The sequence below is a fragment of the Tamandua tetradactyla genome, chromosome 13 (genome assembly GCF_023851605.1).
Source record: "Tamandua tetradactyla isolate mTamTet1 chromosome 13, mTamTet1.pri, whole genome shotgun sequence".
Taxonomy (NCBI): Eukaryota; Metazoa; Chordata; class Mammalia; order Pilosa; family Myrmecophagidae; genus Tamandua; species Tamandua tetradactyla.
In genome coordinates, this window is record NC_135339.1 from 3305011 (window position 1) to 3319761 (window position 14751).

At 51.0% G+C, this 14751-nt stretch overlaps 1 protein-coding gene across 1 annotated transcript in view; it reads right to left on the reverse strand.

Annotated features, from left to right (window-relative positions):
- RASSF4 (Ras association domain family member 4) overlaps positions 1–10079 on the reverse strand; it is a 37235-nt gene extending 27156 nt beyond the window's left edge. The window contains exon 1 of the mRNA XM_077124554.1: positions 9974–10079. The gene's annotated coding sequence lies outside the window, so the exon portion shown is untranslated. The remainder of the gene's footprint in view (positions 1–9973) is intronic.
- Positions 10080–14751: the final 4672 nt, after the last annotated feature.

A 14751-nucleotide genomic window follows, 5' to 3' on the forward strand; every position in this document is an offset into this window, starting at 1 on the left:
CCCCTTCCCCATGTTGATTGTGGACAAGTGACTTAAACTCCCAGAGCCTTGCTCTCCTCAACTGTGCAATGAAGTAATCTCTCCCCTTCAGGACCATTAGTGCATTCACACATGACATAGTCGAGCTCTTCCCATTTCACACCCTTGAAAAGTTTGAGGAACTTCTCAAGCCTTCCCCAGATTCCTTTCAAGGAGGGTTAATCCACCCTTGGTTTCTCCATCCCACTGGCATCTTCTGTACAGGTCCCTGCTTCTCTCTCTCTCTCTCTTTTTCTTTCATCATTCTGGCAAGGACTCTCCCATCAAGGCCTCCTATGTGCTGGGCAGGGAGCTAAAAGCAGCACACACTCCAGTCCTGAGCCACCTGGAATTCTCATTCTCCCAGGTGCAAGGTCCACGGGATTAAGTTCCATAATTACAAGGATTCTCCAGAGAAACAGAATTGGGAGGATTATCTATCTATCTATCTGTCTAATCTATTTATCATCTATCCATCCATCTATCCTCCATCAATCTGTCCATCTATCCGTCAATCCATCAATGTAAATATTAAGAGATCTATTACAGGAATTAGATCATGAGGCCATGGGAACTGGCCAGTCCAAATTCTGTAGGGCAGGTTGTAAGGTGGAAACTCGATGAGGGTGATGGTGAATTCTCCGGCAGAACCCACGAGTTGGGAATTATGACGAAGGTTTCGATGAATTGCCTAGGAGAAGATGGATGCCTGAAGTAGAGATAGAAAGTTTTCTTTCTGACTGCTGATATCCTCAGTTCCCCCCTTCAACGCCTCCAGCTGATCAGATGAGGCATTGCTCCTTGCTGAAGGCAGTTCTTCTTTGTTGATTGTAGATGTCATCAGCCATAGATGCCATCAATTGACTAATGGTTGAAATTCATGAAATACCCTCACAGGAACATGAGCCTAGTGCTTGCTTGACCAAACTGGACACCATCACTCAGCCAATTGGACAAAGCCATCTGCAAACACAAAGTTTCTTCTCTGTTGGCGTCAGCTCCAGACAAGCACTTGATTTCAGAAGTGGGGATTTTATGGTTAGCATGGAGAAGGGGAATACTTTGAGGCAGGTGAGTTTCTCAGCACCCTCTGTCTTTGTGTGTCAGGCTGCTATGACAAATACCACATACTGGTTGACTAAAACAACAGTTTTGGAGGCCAGAAGTCCCAACATCAAGGACTCAATAGGCCATGCTTTCTCCCCAAAACTATGGTGCCTTGGTGCTGGCCTGCTGTAATTCTTGGGGCTCACTGACTCGCATCTACCTCATCACATAGTGGTCTCTCTCTCTTTCTGTCTGCTCTTCCAGTGTCCCCTGACTCCTGGCTTCTCTCTGTAAGGCCTCCAGCAATACAGGTTGAGACCAACCCTGATTCCTTGGCCACACCTGGAGGGGACTTTCACGATCCTATGCACAAATGGGTCCCCACCTAACTGATCATACATCTTCAAAGGGTCCTGTTTGCAAATGGGTTCCCACCCCCAGGAATGTGGGTGAAGACTTGAAGGAGTCTTTTCTGGGGTGCATGATTCAATCGACCACACCCTTGGAATCATCCTCTGATGTTTCCCCTGCTTTGCTCCAGAGTGAGGCAGGTCACACCCTGGAGGAAGTCAGGGCCCTTGCAGGGCAGCCCCCAGCTGGAGGCCCAGCCAGACCCTGGAGGGGGAAAGGGAGTGGCTCCATGGGAGCGTCAAGCTGGGGGCCTCTGGCTGCATTCTTCTCTGCCAGGCAACTGGGATTTCAAAATAGGGTTTCAGTTCCTCAGCACTTCGACTCCTGTGGAAAAAGTGATGTCCCAGCCCTCTCTGGGCAGTTTCTAAAACATTTCCGAAGCAGAAGCTTACTTCAGCCTAGGCTGAGGCTGCAGTGACTGGGTTGGTCAGCACCCTGTTTCTGAGCCCACAGCACACATGTAGCCATAATAGGAGGCTTTTTATAGGAAGAGCCGGACTTATGCAGAACTCAACAGGAGATTGAGTTCTTCCTCTGTAGCAGATTCTCTTCCACCCCTCCCCACTTCCAACTTTGAGCCCAGCCTGTTTGAGCTGTCCCCAGTTCCCCCCACGGGCTCTCTACTCTGCCCCTGTAGACTTTGGAGGTGCTGCTGTCTACTCAGAAGATCACCCGGAAACTGGCCTGAGCAGGCCCTCCTGCTGCCCCACACCTGCTGTGCCCCCGCCCCCGCCACACACACACTTGGCATTACAGGGCCTCATCCCTCTGGAGCACTGTTTTAGTTTAGCCACAGCTGCTAGGGCAAATACCGCACGCTGGTTGGCTTTCCAGCAAGAATGTATTGTCTCACGGTTACAGAGGCCAGAAGTCCAAAACCGATATCTTGACAGGACTCATTTTCTCCCAGGATTTAAAGCATTCTGCTGCTGGCTCACCATAATCCTTGGCATTCCTTGACTGGCCTCTCTGCCTCCTGTTATGTGTCAATGTCCTTGGTCTCCTCCTGAGGCTTCCGCTGGCTTTTGGCTTCTACCATTCTTGGACTTTGTTCTAGTTTGCTAGCTGCCGGAATGCAACACACCAGAGATGGATTGGCTTTTAATAAAAGGGGATTTATTTCATTAGTTTTTCAGAGGAAAGGCAGCTAACTTTCAACTGAGCTTTTTTTCTTATGTGGGAAAGCACAGGGTGATCTCTGCTGGCCTTCTCTCCAGGCCTCTGGGTGCCAACAACTTTCCCCAGGTGATTCCTTTCTGCATCTCCAAAGGCCTGGGCTGAGCTGCGAGTGCTGAGATAAGGTATGCTGAGCTGCTTGGGCTGTGCTACATTGCGCTCTCTCATTTAAGAACCAGCCAATTAAATCAAACATCATTTATTACAGCAGGCATGCCTCCTAGCCGACTGCAGATGTAATGAGCAACAGAGGAGTTTCACGTACCATTGGCTCACGGTCCACAGCAATACAACTAGTCACCTTCACCTGGCCAAGTTGACAACTGAATCTAACTACCACAGACTTCTACCGACTGCATCTGAATTTCCTCTCTTTAGAAGGCCTCCAGTCACACGGACAAAGGCCCATCCTGATTCAATTGACCTCATTGCAATACAGTCTTTGAAGGTCCTATTCAAACATGAGTCCACACCTTAACTAATAACAGCCTCTGCAAAGGGTTCACAGCACAGGCACATGGATTCAGATTTGAACGTGAGTCCATCTCCAAGCTCCACAAGAGCAGGAGGCAGGGATACTGGTTTTCTGGTCACCACTTGTTCCCAGCACCTAACATACAAGCCAGGCCCACTGCAGGAGGTTCAGAAATATTTGTTAAACCATCAAATGAATACAACAATTCTCACTGGGGTGGGAGACAGGAACATCAACTTTCCCAGAGTTGTGCGTTTGCAGCAGGAACACATAAATGCAAACGTCTCCGGGAGCCAGGGAGCCAACTCAGCCTGGGGCCACAGCTCAGCAGTGTCCACAGGGAGCTGGGGAATATGTTCCTCCTGCAAAAGGGCAGCCCCTCTGGGTTTCCACAGACATCTGGATTTTTATGGGATATGTTCCACTGCTTAAGGTTGGGTGGCTGTGGCCGGGGCATGTACCGCTCAAGGAATCCCCATGCAGTCTCTCTCATTCCCCAACCCCCTGCAGTTGGGAGGGGCCAAAAGGTAATTCTGATGAATGAGCTGTGAAGCAATGCCAGCACACTGAAGAGCCAGCGTGCAACATTCCAGCTTTCTTATCCAGGACCCGGAATGTCACAGGTTCCCATTGGTCAGCCTGGGTGCCTGAGGGGCTCTGTGGACCAGCAGCCTTGGCCAATCCACCTGGATATGCACCAGGAAAGAGAAATAAACCTTTTTTGGGAAAAGCCATTGGCATTTCAGGGATTTGTTACTGCAGTATAACTTAGACTATCCTGACTAATGCAGTAAATAACCCAATTAAATATAAATAAAATGTCTATTATATAATATTATATAAATATCTATAATATATTGTGTATATATAAATGCAGACAGGCAAAACACTTGCAAGATGGAGGTACTTTGTGGAGCTCCAGTTTGTGACTTGGTTCAGTTTAAAATCTTTCATTCTCCCACAGTGTTTGGGGAATATGTCCATTTCACCCCATGTAAGAGGAACACCTACACGTGGAATTCCCTCTTGGTCAAGCAGTATAGGCTTAGCGATAGAAGGTTCTTTCAAAAGAGGTTGGGCCTGGAGCTGCTGAAGGGCTGTGGGGCTCTGGTAGCATGCCTCTTCCTCTCTGAAACTTCATTTTCCCATCTGTGCAATAAGAATATTGGCCCTCAGTGGGCCTGACACTTTTTCAAGCTGGAATTCTTTGTTCAAATGGCACATTTATGCAAGTCAGATAATTGGGGGCTGCCCTGTTGGCAGTGGGGTGGGCGGCTGGCAGCCCCATCTCGGCCTCACCTCTGGGTAATACTATCTGAGGACTATTGTGTTGAAGAGCATAAGAATCCCTTCTGCTCTGGCCTTGGGGGACGCCTATTCCCTAAAGGATGCGGCTAACATGCTGAGTGTCACCAGCTGGCATCAGAGGGGAGCAGCTGGGGAAGCTGCTTGGAGGAAGAAATCAAGGAGGGTGATAGATTGCAGAGTGGAGGGGGAATGGGCTGGGAGGGCTCGGGTAGACAGCTCAGCTTGGCAAGGACAGGGGATCAGTAAAGGAAATATCAGGTGAGGGCAGGGTGGGAGGCAAAGGAGGATACCCTCAGCAAAGCAGGACGCTTCCGACTTGCTGGGCTGGGTCCCTGGCCTAAAGGGTGTGGTAACCTCTGCCCTGGAGGAAACAGTTTCTCCTCTGTGAAAAGCACATTTTTCTGTGTTCTCTGATTTTCATCAGCCTGAGTGGCCCCAGGCAAGCCGTTAGGTCTGCCTGGTTCTCAGATGCCCCATCCCTCCATTCCAACGAGGCAAAACCTCCACCTCCTGTGAGCTCCGGAGGGAGCTCTGGAGAAACTCACAAAGCTAAGTGAGGCTAGCATGGGTGACTTATCTCTTTTACCAGGCTGAAGGCTAAGAAGGGTCATTCATTTGGGTATTCCAGTGTCTTGTTGAGCTGTAGAGCAAATGGGACATAGTATTTCAGGGGAATCTTAGAAATAACTGTGGAAGGATGGGGGTAGGGTGGGGAGTCAGAGACAGAGAAAGGGAGAAAGGGAGAGAGGGAGGAGGAGAAGGAGAGAGAGAAGTATCACCACCCCAAGAAGAAAGCAAAGTGAGACTTCTCCATTTGGAGCATTTTCCTGAAACTGCCTCTTGAACATTTGAACCTCTGAATGGTGTGATAGGTGAGCCTTCAAGAATCTCTAATGAAGTGTCTTCCATACTTTTGTAAGTGGCGTAATCTTATCTTTAAATAAAATCCTGGGTGGAAGCCCAATATGCAAACTGGTACAAGCGAGCCTGCCTCAGAGAGGCCTGGGTTGGGGTGAGGGCCGGCCGGCCTCTCCAGACGGTCTGAGCCACACAGGGACTGGAGCCGCCAGGCTGGCCAGGTCGGCCAGTGACACACCTCCCCCACCCTGCACCGGCCCGGCCACCGGGGAGCCCAGGAATCTTTGTCCCACTGCCCCTCTCCCACAGTCCCCAGGGCACAGGGCTCAGGCCTCCAAGCTCCCTGGGCTAGAGGCGGCTCTGCTCCATTTTCCTTCAGAAAGGAGGCTCCCGGGGGACCCGCGGGGGTGGCCCTGTGCCAGCACCAGGTTACCAGTCCCCAGTGAACAGGCAGAGAGTTGTTTTCTTTTTCCACTTTGCAGGCTGCTCTGCCATGCGTGAGCAGGGACTGACGGGGCAGCCGGCGCCACCCGTCACAGCCTGTCCTCGCTATTGTCCCTGCCTCGGAGCTGAGACAAAGGATGCTGAGGCCATTGCAAGGGCCGGGCCTGATCTTGGGGTGGTGATCACAGAGGAGGCAGCCCTGGGACTCCAGGCCTCAGGTCCCGTGCTGTGGGTCTTGGCAAAGTAACAAAAAGGAGGATAGTTAAAAGGAGTATGTCATAAAGCCTTTTGAGACCATTGAGACCATGTCCTTTTGACTTTTTAGTCTTATAATGTCCCGTCATTCATAAAATAATGGAGACACTAGATGGTCCTTACTTGGCATAATGGAAGCTATACCGGTATCCACATTTAATTGCTTTAAACATCTCTGTGAAATCTCAGAGCTTGGGAAGCTCTGTTTTAACATTTCGTGAAATCATGAACCTTATTTCTTTTTCTCTAGGCATGGTTTAAATCGAGCAGGTAACAAAGTCACATGCGGAGCAAGAGCTGTGAGGACAGCTGGAAGGAGGCACTGAGGGAGGAGGCAAGGGCTGACGACAGGGCGAGGGTCCCTGGCAGCCTTGGTCCCCTGCTCTATGACCCACAGCCACAGCTCTCAGATGCCAGCTGGAGGCAGCAGGAAGACGCCGAGGGCAGTGAGCCTTTCCAAGGGTCCAGTGGGCACCTGTCAGCCTGTGCCTGCCATGGCTGTCAGGGACGCAGCAGCAGGGCTGCAGGGCCCCAGCTGCAGTGGAGCAGGGATCTAGCTGGGCACGGCAGCCCTTGGCTCCATACTTTTGCCAAGCAAGCAGCTGTTCCCATACAGAGGGTGGGGAGCAATTTAGCAGCTGCTGCTCTCATCCCCTTCCACACCGCCTGTCTGCAGCCCTCCCCTTCCAACTTGCATCACCTGCCCTCTGGTTTGGCCATATCCCTCACCTTCCCAGCCCCAGGACAGTCTGGCTAGGGAGCCTGGTGGGACAGCACACTCCAGAGCCCAGACCAGAAGGGAGGTGAGAACGGCAGAAGGAGTGGGTACCCCTCACCTGCCCCTGGGACTGACCTCTGCTCCCAGCTGCCCTTACCACTAGTCCTCCTTTCTGTCCTCCCCGCCACAAGCCACCCCTTGCCCGCTCTCTCTCCTCTGAGGAGCCCTCAGCACCCATGCCGGCTGGCCTCTATCATAGTTTCCAACACGCTCCTTGGGGCACATTTCTGATTTCTGCTCTTGGGCTCACAGCACGGCGACCTCAGGTTCACATTCTTGTCTGTGGAAAGGGAGGTCTAGGGACAAAGGGGCCCCATGGCCACGCTTGTGGGGCCGAGCAGGTGCTCAGAGTGACCACAGGCTGATACTCAACTGTCTGGGCCCCAGAGCAGGCAAAGGGGTCAGTCCGCCTGGCACCTCCGCAGTTGCTGCCCACCTGTGCCAGGGGCCTCGGGCAGCTGCTGGGAGTGGTTCCTGCGACAGCTGAGCCATGGTGAACTCAGAATCCTTTGGGTCATGGAGCCCTTTAGCATCTCTTGAGAGCTGACGATCCTCTCCCCAGAAAAATACACAGGCACACATGCACACACCTGCAGGTGGTTGGCACGCCCTTACGGGGGGGCACAGAGAACCTTGGCCCATGTACCCCTAGATTCCCAGATCCTAGGTTAGAACCCTCTGTAGAGAGAAGTCTGCCTTTAAATGTGCTGCAGCATCAGCATGTCACTGAGTTCTACATGTGGAGCTGTCTCTCTGGCTTTAGATGAGGCAGGTCTCAGTGGTTGCTGGTCTAGTGAGTTTTCACATCTCTTCCCAGCTCTGCACCTAAGGGGCCTTGTGACAGCCCAGCTGCACTCCCATGGTCAGGCAGGACCAGGGGATGGGGTCCCAAATCTTCACCTTGGGAATGCATCTTGGGGCAGGACACTGGAGCAGGCAGCAAAAGAGACCAAGTGAACTACAAGTTCCTCTTTAGCCGAAGTAAATGAACTCAGAGACACTGGGAAGTACAGCCACTTCCTACTTGATTTTAATTTACTTTCAAGCAACTTAACAATGTTTTCTTCACTGTGCTCTGTCATAGGATAACCACCCAGCCTTTGTGAATATCTGGGCCTAAAAATTCTGTTCTATGATTCTCTAGCTGTGTGTCCTTGGGTAAGTGTCTTTCCCTCTCTGAATCTCAGGTTCCTCATTGGCTAAATAATCATAATCCTCAATGACTGTTGTGAGGATTGAGGAGATGTGTAAGGGGTCTAGTAGGGTGCTCGCAGAGTGTCCTTGATTGCTTGTTATCACTGACAGTAGGAATCAGGGGCCCTGGAGAGTGTGGGACTCCACAGAGGGAAATGTGGGGCTCAGAGATCACAGGTTCCCCAGGGCTGTGAGTGTGCAGATATGGAGAGTATCCCCGAGGTGAGGCCCTGTGCCCCACATTGGGGCAGTGGCGGAATCAGAACCAGAACCCAGGCCCCCAAGGGCCCAGGCCAGAGTCCTTTTGGGAACCCTTTTGTCCAAGTTCTCCCTTCGAGGCTGTACAGTGATGGGATCTGGATGGTGATGTAAGCCCAATGTTCATGTGCCACTTCAGCTGTCATTATCCAGCTGAGCCAGACCTGGGGCACCAGGGACGGTCACTCTGTCCTTGACCTCCGGGTCACCCATTTGAGACTCCTGGAGGAAATGCAGCCCCCATCTACTGGCTTCAGCAGGGACACCTATCATCTGTGACATCAACCTCACTCTCCATGTCTGGTGTTAAACCACCAGCACTACAAGAGAGAACTATGACTGAAAACCAATGAAAACAGACTTCACACACCCTGACAAAGTGCTGAAACACACCCCATTACAAATTCTGGCCAGAACAGTTTTGACCTGATCAAGTTTAACAGAGCTCCATGAAGCCCAGGAGGGAGTCCTTTCATCTCCCTTTCCCTCCCCTCCCGCCCTGTCTGCCTCCTCCCGCCTCAGTCTTCCAGGGATGCACACCTTCCACCCTGGTGGCAGCCCCTCAGGAAGAGGCAGAGGAGCAGGAGGCAGGCAAATCTGCATTTAACTGGAGGTACTACAGATTCACTTAAGGCTTATTTAAAAAAACCCTGACTTCTGGCAACAAATCCTGCCTGACCACTTACTTGGTGCTGCCTGTGGGCAGTCAGTCTTCAATGAAGCCAGGAGGGGCCATTTTGCAATGGAAAGATAATGGCTGTGGAATCTAACAGAACCAGACACAAACTCCAGAGTCCCCACACGTACAGCTGTGACCTTATTTAGCGCCTATGAAATGGGGTTGCTTGAACAAACTCTCCTCACAGACGGAATGGAAGCATGAGCACTGGCCTGGCACTGTTCCTGGCATGAGCGAACACTGTCCCTCCCACGGGGCTGGTGGGTTATCTCTCTGTGCCGACTGACATACACTGAGCCATTTCCCAAAGCAGAAGAAGCAGACCTGGGCACAGGGAGCTGGAGGGCAGGATGGCAGGGACAGCAGGGACAGCAGGAAAAGCCCTGGAATGGCTGGGACGTGCAGGAAACCTGGAGTCAGAAAGCAAGCCCTGGGCTCAAATCCGGGTCTCACCATGGACTCATTTTGTAAAACTGGGCGATCCCATAACTCTTCAAGCCTCAGGTTTCTCAAGTAGAAAATGGGGAGAATGGAAGTTGCAATCTCACAGGGCGGTGAGGAGTGACAACTGTGCCAGCCCTTAATAAAGTGTGATTGCGAAGCAAGCCACTCCTGCTCTTATCTTAGCGTTGCTTTTCTATCAGTGAAGTTGAGAAGTGCCACAGGTTCTTCCAGTCCTTCCCTCACACTCTCAGATCAGTGCTTCTAGGGGAATGGTTGAGGTGCGTCAGGAGGTGGGCACAGGTGTAGCCTGCAGCCGCGCTCACCTGCTGTGATCAGGTTTTATCCCGGGAGTCCCTTTCTCTTGGAGCGGGTGCCAGGCACAGTGCCCACTCTCAGTTTTGTGCCCGAGGTCCATGATGCGCTCAGGTACAGACCTAGGGTAGGAGCCGTCCAGCCCCTTGGCCTCATTCGGGACGCCCGTGCCGGGCTGGCCGGAGGAGGAGGGGACCGGAGCGAGCGGAGGCCGAGGGCACCAGGACCCAGGCTCCAACTGCCCGTGGCTGGGGTTGGTCTCCAGCTCGCGTGGGCTCCCTGAACGGCCCCACCTCTCCGCCCGTGCCTCACTCACCGTGCACCCATGGCGCTGTCCAAGAGCCGCTGCCGCGCTGCGTCCACGCCTGCAGCCCAGCCACGGCCGCAGTGCGGTTCTCCTCTGCGTCCCGGCCGGGGGACTGGGAACCGCCGGGCCACGGCCCAGCCACGCCCCACAGCCCCAAGCTGCCCAATGGCCGCACCTTGCCCCGCCCCTCACCTAGGACAGCCCAATGGCCCCGCCCCCCCCGCCCCTCCCCAGCGCAGCCCAATGATAACGCCCCTCCCCGCCCCGCCCCTCCCAATGAATGGCACCGCGGGGCCAAGCGGCGGGGCGGGGGGGAGTGTCAGCGCGTCGGGCGGTGTCCGAGGGACCGCAGGGCAGGGACTGGACGCCCAGCCGCGAGGTGCCTGCGGTCCGCATCCCGCCCCGACTCGGCCCCGGGGCTCAGGTCCGCGGGCGCAAGCCGAAGACCTGGAGCTTTGGGGTATCGTCGCGGGCGGGGGAGAGGGAGGAGCGTGCTAGTGAAGCTGGGAGCGTGGTGGTCCCCCGCCCCCGGCTGCGGTGTGCGCTGGGCTCAGAGCCTCTCCCGAGGTTTAGGGACACCCACCCACCCCGGGGGAATAAGGCCACCGGCTCCCCACTCCTCGCCTCCAGGACCAGAGTGCCCGCGCCTGGGGCAGGGAGGACGGGAAACCGCAGGCAGGCGGTCTGGGGAGCTCAGAGGACATGGGGGTGTCGGCGTGGGGGTGTCAGCATGGGGGGTGGGTGGGGGTGGCAGGAGGGGAAGGGGCCCGAGAAGTGTAGGCAGTGTCTGCCCCATCCCACAGGTTCCACCCTGACCTCCGGACCTCCCACCTCCTTCCCAATACAAATCACTTCAGTTTCATTCGCTTTGTGTTTCCTTATCTTTTTAGGGTCATGTGGCCATTTTAGAATCTGCTAAAAGTTATGGATGTTCTAGAAGACTAGGTAACACAAAACCAGGCATCTCCTCCTCCTTAGGCTGGGTTAGAGGGGCTGTCCTCTCCGTCGTTGTGGCTGCTGAATTTGGGGTATAGAGATTGGGCCTGCCATGTACTTCCAGTGTTACCGCCCCTTTGGGCCTCAGTTTCCCCACCTGCAAAATCAGGGGGGTAGAAGATGACCAGTCAAGGGGTCATCTCAGCGGACATGAGATCATTGCATATTCATGGAGAATGGCCCCATGGACCTGAACTTTGTTCACTGGACACTGTGACTAGTATTTTAAAAAGTAGAGGAGAAAATATCATATAGCATATGTAGTAAAGATGGAGTGCTTATGAAACTGCATTATTTGGATTTTAGTTATGTGTATTAGGCTGAGCTAGAAAATATTCCTTATAGTGGGAGACAGTCCAATAAATTTGAAAGTCATTTGTCTAAATCAATCTTTACAATTCTCTTCACTACCTTTGAAGCTAGAATTGGCCATATGACCCACTTCTGGGCAAACAGGGAAGGTGTGCTGGGGGCAGGGAGTTTGAGCCTCGGCGGAGAATAAGAACTTTTGATTTCCTTATAGAAGGAGCAGATGCCCACATCCTCTGCCATTCTGTCTTGAATGTGGATATATATATATATATGTAATATCAGGAGCACTGGCAGTCATTATGAGACCATGACACAACGTGGCCATATGGAGCATAAAAATAAAAAGAGCCTAGGTCTTTATTGACATCATGGGGACGCTGCACTAGGCCTGCACTGTGTACTCCAGATTTCTTGCCCTATTTGTTGAAGACAGGTGCTTTGGTTTCCTTGGCTGCTCATGCAGATGCCATGCAAAGGGATGGCTTAAGCAATGGGAATTTAATGGCTAATGGTTCTGAGGCTAAAACACAAGTCCAAATCAAGTAATCATCAAGGTGATTCTCTCTTCCCAAAGACCGGCATTCTGGGGCTGGCTGTTGGTGATCTTTGGTCCTGGGCTGCTCTGTTACATGGCAATGCATGGGGCAGCCTCTCCTGGCCTCTTCCTTCTCTTCTGGTTCCATTGACCTTGGGCTTCTTGCTTCCTGTGGCTTTCTCTATCTGTCTGGATTTCATTCTGCTTATAAAGAACTCTTGTAATAGGATTAAGACCTGTCCTGATTGAGGTGGGTTGCACCTTAATTGAAGTAAACTCATCCAAAGGTCCTACTTACGCTAGGTTTGCACCCACAGGAAAGGACTAAGTTTAAGAAGATGTTTTTCTGGGGCACATACAGCTCCAAACCACCACATCAAGTGTCAGTAGACCTTTTCTGTAAAGGGCCAGATTATAAAAATTGTATGCTTCATGGGCTGTATGTTCTCTGTTGCACCTACTCACTTTTGCTGTTGTAGATTGAATGCAGCCATCAGCAATGCGTAAATAACAGGGTATGGCTGTAGTTTTAATAAAACCTCATAAAAACAGCTGGCAGACCACATGTGATCCATGGACATGTGTGTGCCAACCCCTGCCCTAGGTGATCTTGCCCCATTAGTAACTCTCTGATTGTATCTCCTCCTTCTCTTCTTCCTTCTTTCTGCTGGCGTCACAGTGTTTCTCCCACACCATGCCCTCTCCTTCCTCAGAGCCTTTACACTTGCTATTTCAGCAGCATGGAAGGCTCCTCCCCCAAATGTCAGCAGAACTTGCTCCTTCCTGTCTTTACTTACACATCACCTTCTCCACCAGTCTTTCCCAGGAACCCTAAAATGTCTGCCCCCTCTACACTCAGCACTATCTAGCATGCTTTCTATTCTACTTAACCTCGAGCTCCTTGAAGGAGGGACACTGTGTTTCTTCAAATACTGACTCTGCCTGGAATACTGAGGTGTTTAATAACTATTTCGTGTAGGAATCATTCTTTTCCTTTCTGCCAGATAAGTAAACAGACTCAGGGGAGCCAAATAACCCATCCGAGGTGATAGAGTGAGTCAAGGCGTAGAACTGGGATTTGACCCCTGGTGGCCTCAGCAGTAGTATCTGTGTCATTGGGAGTGACCATAGAGCAATGCATCCACCTCTAAGGCAAGATGGGGCCTTAGGGGAGCAAGACCACTCGGAAGTTTCTGCAAGAATCCTTGCCCTAGGGCACCCCCCAAATGAACTGGGACCATTGGGAGTCCATTAAGGGCACTGGGCATTATCCTTTTCATCTCGGGCAGTCTCCCCTTCACAGCATGCCTCCAACAGCACATCTTTAGAAACTGTCGTTATTTTTTATCAGTCCAGACTGACTTGTCATGTCCATAAAAAAGCCAGAAGAAATGCTAATGATACAATGCATTCAGCAAAGAAGGAGCCATAAAGAATGGATTTATATTTGATTTGCAGGTGGGGAAAGCTTAAGGGACCCTAAGGGGTTAATAAAACCCACACGACCTGGTCTGTGAGGCAAGGTGCAGAGACAGGGATACCTGCTCCCTTTTCCTTGAGCCTTCTTGGTACCAGGCACTGTTCCAAGAAGTCTGCAAAATTGCCTTCTTCTGGTACTTTGAGAGCCAAGTGGTGAAAATGCCCCGGCACGATCACATGTTGCTCAGATGTCACTTAGAGTTCTCTGAGTCTTTAAAAATAGGTTTTTTTATTTTAACATAAATAATATTGATGGGAACTATTCTCAAGGCCATTCCTTTAAAACAGTAAATGGGATTTTCAATTAAAATTCTTTATTGATTGCCTAAAGCCTCTTAAAGTGTGGCTTTGTATGATTTTTATTTTCCTTCGCTATCTCCAACATAAGATTCAGAACAAAAGACTGTTTAAAGCAATTTTCCAAAAAATTTGGGCTAGTCCAAATGTATAGCTAGAAATTCTTAAAAGCAAAGCATAACAAAATAGTCAGATGGTTGCATTTGATTAGAAATCTGTAAGACTGAGTATAAACCCAGCAGCTTTGTTTTGCCCCTAATGGACTCCACTTTGTTAAACCGGTCAACAAGAGGAGGCCACTTACATATGCTCCTTGCGTCATTTGCTTAGATGAAATCCTTAAGGAATGCAGTCTTCCCCACCTCCCCGCTGCCTGATCTTAACATCCCTTGATGAGGGTTAGTCATCTGTTTTCAGGTGATTTCTCCAAAAATCCATATGTCATCTACCCTTCTTTCCTATATGAAATGGTTTTTATTAACTCCATTTGGTTAGTGTATTAACAGTAACTTCTGTTAATATATGGAATTAAAATCTATACCAGTGGCAGGCTGGAAAGGATCATATAACTCCAAAATTGACACAAATTTCAATGATATACACTAGCCTTCTCATTAGATACACCACACATACAGGTGGTATTATTTTCCTTTATGGTTATGCTTTGGAAAAGGCTGATGTATCCCATTCTGTGGAGGTAATACTTGCCTGAGTATAGGGTTTCCTAGATGGGAAGGAGATTGCTGCTGAGAACTTCCTTTTGGGGAAAAAAGAACTGGCTCAAGCCCTTTCTTGGTCTTGGAGAAGAGGTGTGACTGTCTAACAATCCAGGTCTCCTCCAGAAAGACGTATGACGATAGGGATGGCATGAAAATCCAAAAAGGAAGCGTAAGCAGGCCTGCATCAAAAGCTCTTTCTCTTTTCTGTCCTTCCCTCCCGTTCTTCCTTCCTCTATTTATGTATATGTTACATTCATCCAACAAGACAGACCAGAAGACTGGGGAGGGAAATCTCTCTACCCCCAAGGCTTTTCCTGCATTCCCAAACCTCCCCTAACACCGGAGTCATCCCTCTATCAGTTCACGCTTCAGCTGTCCCTCTGCCTTCCAGGTGGACTGTGCTCCTGAGGGAGGGCACGAGAAAGTTAATTATTCTTAATGGGTAGCAT